Below are 9924 nucleotides of genomic sequence, written 5' to 3' on the forward strand. Positions count from 1 at the left end.
CTGACAGATAATTCCAATTCAGTTGTTGTCAATGTTTGTCAAAGACATAGTTTTACTGATTTCAACAATGTTGCACAAAAGTGTCTAATTTGTTGCACAAAATAAGAAAAGTTGTTTATTATGATTGTGTTTAAGGTAAAAAAAAGATAAATGGGGATATATTTCCCCCCAAAAACATGTTCTATATAATGGTAGTTATTAGAGAGGATTTTTACCAATTATTGCAGTATCGCGATATTATCGATATCGTGAGCCATGTATCGCGTATCGTATCGTGAGGTACCCAGTGATTCCCAGCCCTAGTAGCCACCAATCATATGAAAAAAACTCAAACATTCTGATGAGGTGCATCCTCTTTTTACCCCGAATACACTCTTGTGTGTTTCTTTGCGGACTTTACATGATATGCATGCAGCTCCTTAGGTCTTGGGCCAAATGCATCTGATGAAACACAATGGTGTTGAACATCACAACTTTTTGCTGTGCACTGTCGGCAATAGTAGTCCCCAGAAAAACTTTCCTGAAATTCAGCTAAGCTGTGGGCTCCCAGGTTGTCTGCTACCACAGAGTTAACAGTACCTTTCAAAGATTTTCCCAACAATGGGATGTATACACCCTGATCCTCTAAGATTTTGAGATCTTGTAAGAGAGGCTTGAATTCCTTTGCATAGCCATAGTTTTTGATATGATCAGCTTTAGCAAGTAGTGCCAAGTAGATTGTTGATAATGATGAGTGGGAGCCTGGTGGTAAGTTATTTAAGATCCAATATACTGCACACAGCTTGTGCTTCCTCTTGGAGGTGCCAAGTGGGTTACATGTCTCGAAGTCGTCAACATACAGGCTTAGAAATATCCTTAGCTCATTGTTATTTAAAAAGCTGTTCTTTTGATAAAGAGTACCATCTTGGGGGGTCTTGTACTCATGAAATTCATCAGGTTGTGTGTGCAGTGCTCCTCTGTGATTTTTTTACAAGCTTCTCAACTATAGACTGGCTCCTCAAAATGTGCTGAAGAGACATCAAAATTGGCACATACTGAAATGTGTGCTTCAATTTTGCATTCAAAACATGCGTAACAGGTTCAACTACTCCAAATTTTTGGTTATAAAAACGTCTGTGTATATATGAAGTACTTTTGAAGAGACCTTTGAACAGGAGTAGCGGAACAAACTGCTGTAGCAATATCTCCTAAAATGGATTCATCAACTTGGATGTTGTTGCTCTTTAGAATGTCATCGACTAAACTTTTAAATATTGTAGCAGTGGAAGAGCTGAGTAGGTGGTGTAGTTCTTGTAAAAACTCATCAATGGCTGTTCCAGGGACATCTGCTAAATATTCTAATTTTAATAGAGGTGCTCCAAGTTTTTGTTCTATTAAACCTTAGAGTTCACTAAACTGCATGTTTATGTTTGATGATGAGGATATAGAAGAAACCTCTTCATCATCATCATAATCATTTTCTTGATCAGAAGATTGTACATCTGTTTGAGAAACTCGGCTTGTGGTTCTGACAATACCTGGCTTCAGGTCAACATAGGTATGGGATGCATGTTTATGGTTTTTGTGACTTTTAAAAATACCATAAATATTACTCTAAAATGGACAATCTAAAAAACGGTGTGTGTTAATATGACAGAAAAAATCTTGTTCTATTGATAGAGCTTTACAACTGCATATGTGACAGGAGAAAATTGTTTGTTCAGTTGATCTTTGAGCTGTGAGAGTTGAATGAACCCTACTCTGATGAATAATTAAAGCATTCCATGTTTTGAATGAGCATGGGCAGCTAAGATATGTGCTGGGAAATCTGGTGGTGCGTTCAAAGTGTACATGTTCGTAATGAGAAAGAAGTTTGTTCCTACTTGTTGATCTGGAACACGCTTTACACTGCCACATACTGCAAAAAAGAAAAAAAAATGGAAATTCAGGTTGGTCGGCATATGTGCCAAAATTTTGAATGCAGACATATGGAAGTTTTTCTGTTCCATCAATTCTGAATTATTTAAACCGTTGAATTTTCTTTCTGAATTTTTTTCAGAATCCTTGATTTTTAATGGCTCAGAAATTTAATGGAAAAGCTCTCATTTTCTGTCTCACTTGAGCAAAGTAGTCAATTTAGGAGCACATTGATAGCCAGCTAATGTTACCTTAAAGGGGCCATACCATGATTTTCGTCAGCCTTTCAGAGTAAACTATATCCATTTATATGATCATATATTACATTGGGAAGACTAAAAAACAATTTTTTAATGAAATATGAGTCATTTTGTGGCCCATTTTAATACCCGAAAGTAAAACGACTCGATTTCTGAGTCTCAACCTTTTGCTCCCTGTCGGTCCCGCCCATTTCACGACATCATCGTTGAGCCGACTTCCCACAGCCTCCTCCGCGTGATCAAACTTAGAAACAAAACCACGTGACTAAAGATCTCTTTAGTCAAGAGAAAGATGGATGAGCTGCGGTCTGCAAGTGCCAGAAGTTTTCCCTTTTTCAAACTTATTCTTTTGCTGATGGATTTTGAGCGCCTGTATGAGGGCCAGGTTCAACACTTTTTACTGCTGGTTTGATATCCCTGAATAATGTCTTTTAGTGTTTCAAAGGTAATATTAGGGCTGTGGATCATTGCTTAGGTGCCGATCTGATTTGATTCACGAATCAAGCTCAACGATTCACAAATCGAACCACGATTCTTTTTTTTTATTATAATGTTTATTGCTATGTGTATGTCTATTTACTGAATAGATGAAAATTGAAATTATTTGTAATTAATCATCATTTATACCTTTATTTAGAACAGGAGATCAAAATGAACAAAACTGAAAAAAACCCACAAAAATTCAGATAAAAAGAAATGTTTATCATTTTAAACTTTTTTTCGTCAATCTTCTGGTTCAGCAGTAAAACAACATAAAACAGATAAAAATCACTGCTGTTGTGGATCATTTAAAGGCCTCGTGCGGTCAAAATCGTGATTTTTCTTAAACTGCAATAAAACATTAGTATTTATGTCACAAATGAACCCCCGTATATTTATTTTGTCACCCGCGGCCCCGTGCACTCTCTTCAAGCGTTCAAAGATAGCGCGGTCGCTCAGATTTTCTGCAACCACCGATAAGTAGGTCATAGGTCGTGCGACGTCAGTACAGGAACATACAGCTAGATCCTATGGCAAGCCAATCCAGTATAAAATAGATATCCTTGATATCAGGCTGTTTTAAGCCCACTAGTAATGCCAAAAGTGCAACTAGTTCACTAGTGGAACATGTTTTGGCTTACTAGTTAACTAGTAATGCCTAAAAATGTGCACTAGTTCACTAGTGGACCATATTTTTGCTTACTAGTTAACTAGTGACACTCTCAGAAGGCCACTAGTGAACTAGTTACATGTAAAATGTCCTACAAGTTCACTAGTAAGGCTCCTGTAAAGCTCACTAGTTAACTAGTGCGACCAAAATATTGAACTAGTTAACTAGTGACATGCAAAATGTGAACTAGTTGACTAGTGCGACGTATTTAAGTCTTACTAGTGAACTAGTGACGGCTAAAAATGTCACTAGTTCACTAGTGACGGCTAAAAATGTCACTAGTTCACTAGTGAGCGCAATATTTTCTTACTAGTTCACTAGTGACTTCTTATAAATGTCACTAGTGAACTAGTGAAGAACTTACTGCAAACTAGTCAACTAGTGATTCCATATGCTAATGTGGAGCAGTGATGTCATCCGGAAAAACTCCTCCTATTGGCTCTGCAGAGAAGCTCCAACCCACTCAAGCCTGGAGACTTTTTTTTTAACTGCAATGGCGGATTTTGATGCGAGAGAACATCGGCGAAAATTTCCCTTTTAAATGTAAGTAAAAACATGTAATCCGATAAGTTTATGGGTTTGATGATAAAGATAAAACATTTTAACGTCATTTTAATCTGAAATGTTACAGTAAAAGTACTTATGTTGCGGTTTCGGCTCGTATGCTGGACACCGCTGTTGTTCTCCGGTCGTTCGCTTTTTTCTTTCGTAATGAACACGAAAATGTTTAAAAACGTAATTTTATATCCTTTAAGGGAACATAGAACAGAGGGCACCGTTTATACAGCTCAGGGGGGGGGATTACCATCTTTTTCACCGGCGCCAAATGTTCGGCAGCTCTAGCATGGAGGTATACCAGGCGTTTATTTATTTAATTATTTCCTACGTTTATACACATCTTAATTATAAAAGAGCGGGCATCACCAACCGTGAGCTGCACTGCCCTGCTTGTTTAGCAGATAATCCTGCTTCGGTAATTCCTGATCAGATGGATTGGATGAGTTCCGTTTCTGATTGACTGAATTTACCTGATCCAGGTGAACAGAAGTGACTGAAACAGGGTCAGCTGCTGAACAAGCAGGGCAGAAGCTCAAGAACAGAGTTGGTGATCCTGCAGTGGAGTTTAGTGTCTTGTGTTTTAATGTGAAACATTCTTGTCATCTCTCCCTCTTTGTTTGGTGTTTTCAGGACGATACTGGAGAAAATTGATCTGCTGGATAAGGCCCTCTATCCATGAGGAAACTTTACTGTCAGGTGCAGCAATGGGTGAAAGAGGAGAAGGAAGGAGTGATCCACCAGCTGGAAGAAAAAGAGGGAACAAAGGAAAAGAAGAAGCTTCTAGAACTAATCTGGGAGGACATGAGGCAGAGAGGAGGGGAAACCTTTGACTGACCTTTTCTTCTGCCAGAAAAAATGCCATTAAAATCCTTAGATTGGAAATAAATTAAGTTAATATTTGCTATATTAAAAAATGTTTTTTTGTAAATTTAAATAAAAGTTATAAATCTGAAACAGTAATCGTCATGAATTCATTGCAACACTTTTATTTACAACTATTACAAAGATGGTCAACACGGATGATGTGCTTCAACTGAGACCCGGGCTGGAACTTTCTGGGTGGTGAGTGTAACGTCTTGCAGGCTGGTCTGCAGAGTTTCAGGATGGATCTTCTCTGTCCACAGCATCGTCCATCTTCAGGGTTTGCAGGACTGGCTGCCGACGGATGCTGCGTGATGAAAAATGAGTCATAAACATGAGATAATGTATATATAGTTTTAAAACTTTTGTAAATAGAAAACTTAAAAAAAATCTATTAACTATTCGACTACTTGTAACCAGTAATCATGGTCAGGTGGTAACTCCCCGAGGGCAGAAACTTCAGCAGATAGTTGGTCCTGACAGAGAGCAGCGCTGATGGCTTCCAAACCAGCTCCATCATCGTCTTCTGGGGCCACGGTGTCATCAGCACAGGAGCGGATGCTGTGGAAGATTGCACTAGCTGCGACAACCTGCAATGTATAAATTAAATAAATGTATCTAAATATATTGCAAAAATATTGAACGGCATGAGGTCCAAAAAGTGTGATGCACCTTCAGCACTTGCAGGACACATATCACCGATCCTGGTCAAGGAGGAAAGCAGATGTCTGGTTAAAAAGAAAAAACAAGAAACACATTTTTATTAAACAATATGTGATTTTAATTATTTTTGTTAAACTATAAAAAATCATATTTAGGTGAATATGGGAATAACAAAATACTTGAATACTACGTTTACTGATTTAAATTGAGAGTAACTTAAAATAAAAAATAAAATTCTGCAAGAAATGTCAGATAAAATTAACACTTTACACTATTATAGTCTGATTAATAAAATAAATCCATTTAGTTTTAATTTATATATATTTTTTAATCCTCAGAAAAAGGCAGGTACTTCTACTAAGTTGCATATACTTCAATAACTTGTGAAATAAACAATTCTTGGATAATGTACAAATCCACAAATGCAGTATCTGTATATTTTACAAGCTGTAATGCAGTTTCTAAATTAATATTTCCATTAGACTAACTAAAACTAATATAAAAAAGAGCTTGAACCCTTTTTTCTGACTTTTGGACACAGTGCCTGAATGTAATTTAGGGAAAAATACCAAGTTACTGCGACAGCGATGCATCTGCTTCAACTCCCCCAAAATCAAAACTTTAAATAAAAAAATTTAAAAAACCTCATAATCATTCTGAGCAGAATCAAACAGCTATACCTTAAGTTTTGTTCAGCCCATATACGATAATGCTATGTCATTATCTGTCCCAATGGTTATTTTACTCATGATATTTTCAAATAAAAAGCAAACAATCAAATCTATCAACAGTTTATTTGACACAAAAAGTGTTAGGATAAAATGCCCTCACTTCTTCTGTCTTCACGTTGTCCTGTGAAATTAAAAAAATTCAAATAAGAAAAGGCAGGTTTGGGTGCAGTAGTCTTTGGAATTCAGAAGACAGGCTGGAGAGTTCCCTGGAGAAGTATCAGTGCTTCTTGTGTCCAGATGGTGCATCTATGTCCATGCCTTTGAGAAAAATACCAGTGTGAAAAGACTACTTGTATACTGCTGTTCTGTTCAGTATGTTCAACTTCAATTCATTGGTCCAGTGTTCATCACAGCTGGAAGATGTCGATGGAAGAGCAGGAAATAGGGACTGGCAGGTGGAGTTCTGATCACAAAATGTCTGCATTTATTTTTTTCTCTTACATTCATCAATTTTTTTTTTTTAAACTTATATTTGAAAATACATTCTTAGAAAATACATTCTTAGAAAAAGGATCGTACTAGGCATTACCATGTGCAAAATCCAAAACGTCATTGCAAGAATACCTTCTTTGTAGTGTTGATACACAACAGCAGCGAGTTCCATGTCCCAGTCAACATGGTTTTGGCTGACATACTTGTTTGATCCTCTGCTTGGTCCTTTCATCCTTGGAATTGAATTGTAGGATAGATAAATAAATCTGACCTATTTCACTGGGGTTATTCATTGTAGATTTTACAGAATAACAAGCTTTATCAAAACACATTTTTCATCTGCTCTCAATTTAAAAAGGTTTTAAATAAGACATGCTAAAAACACAATCTTGTTGCAAATTTTATTGTAATATGGCTTCCATGGCTTCCAAAAACAAGTACATGTTAAAAACACTTTTGTCATAGTGAAATCATAAAGTAAATCAGAGTTCTTTTACACCAATAATGCAGATCTAATTTTTAGTCTGAATATTGATGAACAATGTTATATGAACAATGTTATAGTATTGATAATTAAGTTTGATTTAAAATGTATCCCTTACATTTCTTAAAGTAAAGCACTTCAGAAAGTTAACTTACATCAAGCATCCCTATCCATGCGCGCCTGCTGCTGTGACATCATTCTAAAAGCTACCTTGTATTTTCTTAACTTATTTATCTTAAATGGCCATAAACAGTTATAAGAGAACGTGCCTTATAGCATTAGCAACTGTCTCACACCATTGCTTCTCTGTACCAAAGCCGGCATTAAAAAAAAAAAATATATATATATATATATATATATATATAAAAAATGTGCCTAGCCTAGTTAATACATGTGCTCTACCTCGATCAGTCTAAATACATTAATCAATAGCTTTAATCAGTGATTTGCAGACCCAGGGCCTCTCTTTCATGCTCTGTTGTTTAAAAAAATGCACTCACTTCTCATCTTTTCCTGTTTCCAACAAATGAAAAATCAAAACGATCAAACTGAAGGAACAACTTTAAACCGTGTCTGTCATTCTATCACATATCAATGAGATTTTCATTCGTCCAAAATAGAGAAAAAAAGATCATGCAGTATTGTACTTGGGAATTTTTAGTGATCACTGAGTTTTGGCTGTGTCCAAATTCAGGTGCTGCGACCTCCCGAGGCCGGGTTTGTCATGGATTAATTGTAAGTTTTATTTCCAACTACTTACAAAGATAGTTGACATGGATGGGGGGCTTCGACTGAGACCCGGGCTGGAACTTTCTGAGTGGTGATTGAACATCTTGCAAGGTGGTCTGCAGAGAGTTTCAGGATCATCTTCACTGTAGACTGTATCATCTATCTTCAGGGTTTACAGGGCTGGCTGTGGACGGATGCTGCTTGACAAAAAATGATCCATAAATATGAGATAATGAATTTACAGGCTTTGGAAAAAAAAAATCTCTTGATTATTTAATTACCTGTTACCAGTAATCAAGGTGGTACCTCCCCCAGGGCAGAAACCTCAGCCGGTAGTTGGTCCTGCCAGAGAGCATCACTGTGATCTCCAAACCAGCGTCCTCCTCATCACCTCCACATCTTCCTCTGGGGCCTCGTTGTCGTCAACACAGAGGCAGATGTTGTGGAGGATGGCACACGCTGTGACAACCTGCAATATATATGCTTAAATTTATATAAATATATTTCAAATAATACTGAAAAACTGCAGTGTGTTCACTTACATGAGGTACAGAGGTGTGATGCAGCTCCAGCACCTGCAGGAGGATGCCAATGTCACCGATCCTGATCAAGGAGGTTCAGGAAGACTGCAGGAGAGTTCCTGTTCACTCTGAAGTCTGGTCTTGGATCTTCACTGTTGGACAAACAGCTCCTGGATTGAGAGACTGGTTGATTCTGCATTACAGGCGTCTAGTCTAGTTAAAATGAAATACACAAGAAATACATTTATATTAATAAATATGTGGTTTTAAGTATTTTTTTATTAAACTATAAAACATCATTACAAATACTACTTTTACTGATTTCAAATCAAATTTTCAAATAAATACAAAAAAAAATAATTTCTGAAACAAAAGTCTGAAGATAAAATTAACATTTAACACTATTGTAGTTTGATTAATCAAATAAGAACCCATTGTAGTTATTTGGTACATGTTTTTTTATTCTCAGAAAAGTGTACTTGTACTAAGTTACATTTACTGCAATAACTTGTGAAATTAACAAAACTTGAATAATCCACAAACCCACAAATTCAGTATTTGGTTGCTAAATAAATATTTCAATTAAACTAGCTAAAGCTAATATGTAAAAGAGCTCGTAGATGTTTTTTAAGCGTTTGTACGTACCTGCGATTGTTTTGTCTCCGCCGGAAAAATACCAACAAGTGCCGGTGGCGGCGATGGATCTGCTCCAACTCCTCCAAAAGTAAAAGTTAAATAAAAAAAAAAAAAATCAGAATCATTTCGAGCTAAATGATTCACAACACGTTCAACTCACGGTGGCCAGGCTACAGGAAACTAGCTAGCAAAGTTAAAACAGCTTTCGTTGTTTGTTTGTTAAATAAAGTTATAAAAAAAAAACAAGGCTAGACCGTCCAAATTCACTGCACTTAACATCCGGTATACCCGCTAACGAAGGACCCGGACATCGGAGATCACGAAGGCCACGGCCTCGGGAGGATGGAGAACCTGAATTTAGACACAGCCACTGTTTGGGGCGAAGAGCGGAAGTGCCTTGTAGCTCGTGCATGCGGGTTGAGCTGTGAAACTGGAAGTGTCGTCATTTTTGCCCATGCGCAAAGTGGTTAAATTGCGGAAACAATCGGTATGCGAACGAAAAACAAACAAAAAAAAGGAATACAGTGAGAATATTTTCAACATAGCCATGGCAGATAGTGTCCTTGAACGTATTAGAAGAAGATGCGTTGTTATTCGTCGTGCTTATGAACACGGTTCAATAAGCAGAAATCAAATAAATGCCATTAATTTGTCACTGGTAAATTTACGAAGGATTGAGCACCTCATCACCCCAGAAACCATGTCTGATTTGGTACAGAGTCTGAGAGATCTCCAGTCAGTCATAGCTGCACCTGGACCTTCCACCCCAACATTTCATTCAGCAAGCCGTGAGCATACAGGTAAACATTTCATATTACTAAAAGCTTATCATTCTTAAAATTATTTTTTTTATGCTTATCATTCTGTACCATTACATTTGAGCACCTTAGCGTCTACAAACTAAGTTGATGTCGCGCCACTGTGTCAAGACAGTTATTATTTTACATCATAGACTGTAGAATCCCAGACCATACACTGTAAAAAGTATGAGCTCCCTCTACTC

At 37.0% G+C, this 9924-nt stretch overlaps 1 long non-coding RNA gene across 8 annotated transcripts; it reads right to left on the reverse strand.

Moving 5' to 3' along the window:
• Positions 1-4830: 4830 nt before the first annotated feature.
• LOC112138312 lies at positions 4831-8840 on the reverse strand. 8 transcript variants are annotated; one of them, XR_002917745.2, is made up of 7 exons: positions 8307-8840; positions 8046-8233; positions 7796-7961; positions 6684-6784; positions 5398-5453; positions 5125-5315; positions 4831-5032 (listed from the first exon to the last, which is right to left on the reverse strand). It is a non-coding gene; the product is annotated as an uncharacterized LOC112138312 (long non-coding RNA). The 8 variants fall into 8 exon arrangements; XR_002917743.2 differs by having other exon boundaries at positions 5398-6377; XR_002917747.2 differs by lacking the exon at positions 6684-6784.
• Positions 8841-9924: the final 1084 nt, after the last annotated feature.

The sequence above is a fragment of the Oryzias melastigma genome, unplaced genomic scaffold (assembly GCF_002922805.2).
Source record: "Oryzias melastigma strain HK-1 unplaced genomic scaffold, ASM292280v2 sc00300, whole genome shotgun sequence".
Lineage (NCBI taxonomy): Eukaryota > Metazoa > Chordata > Actinopteri > Beloniformes > Adrianichthyidae > Oryzias > Oryzias melastigma.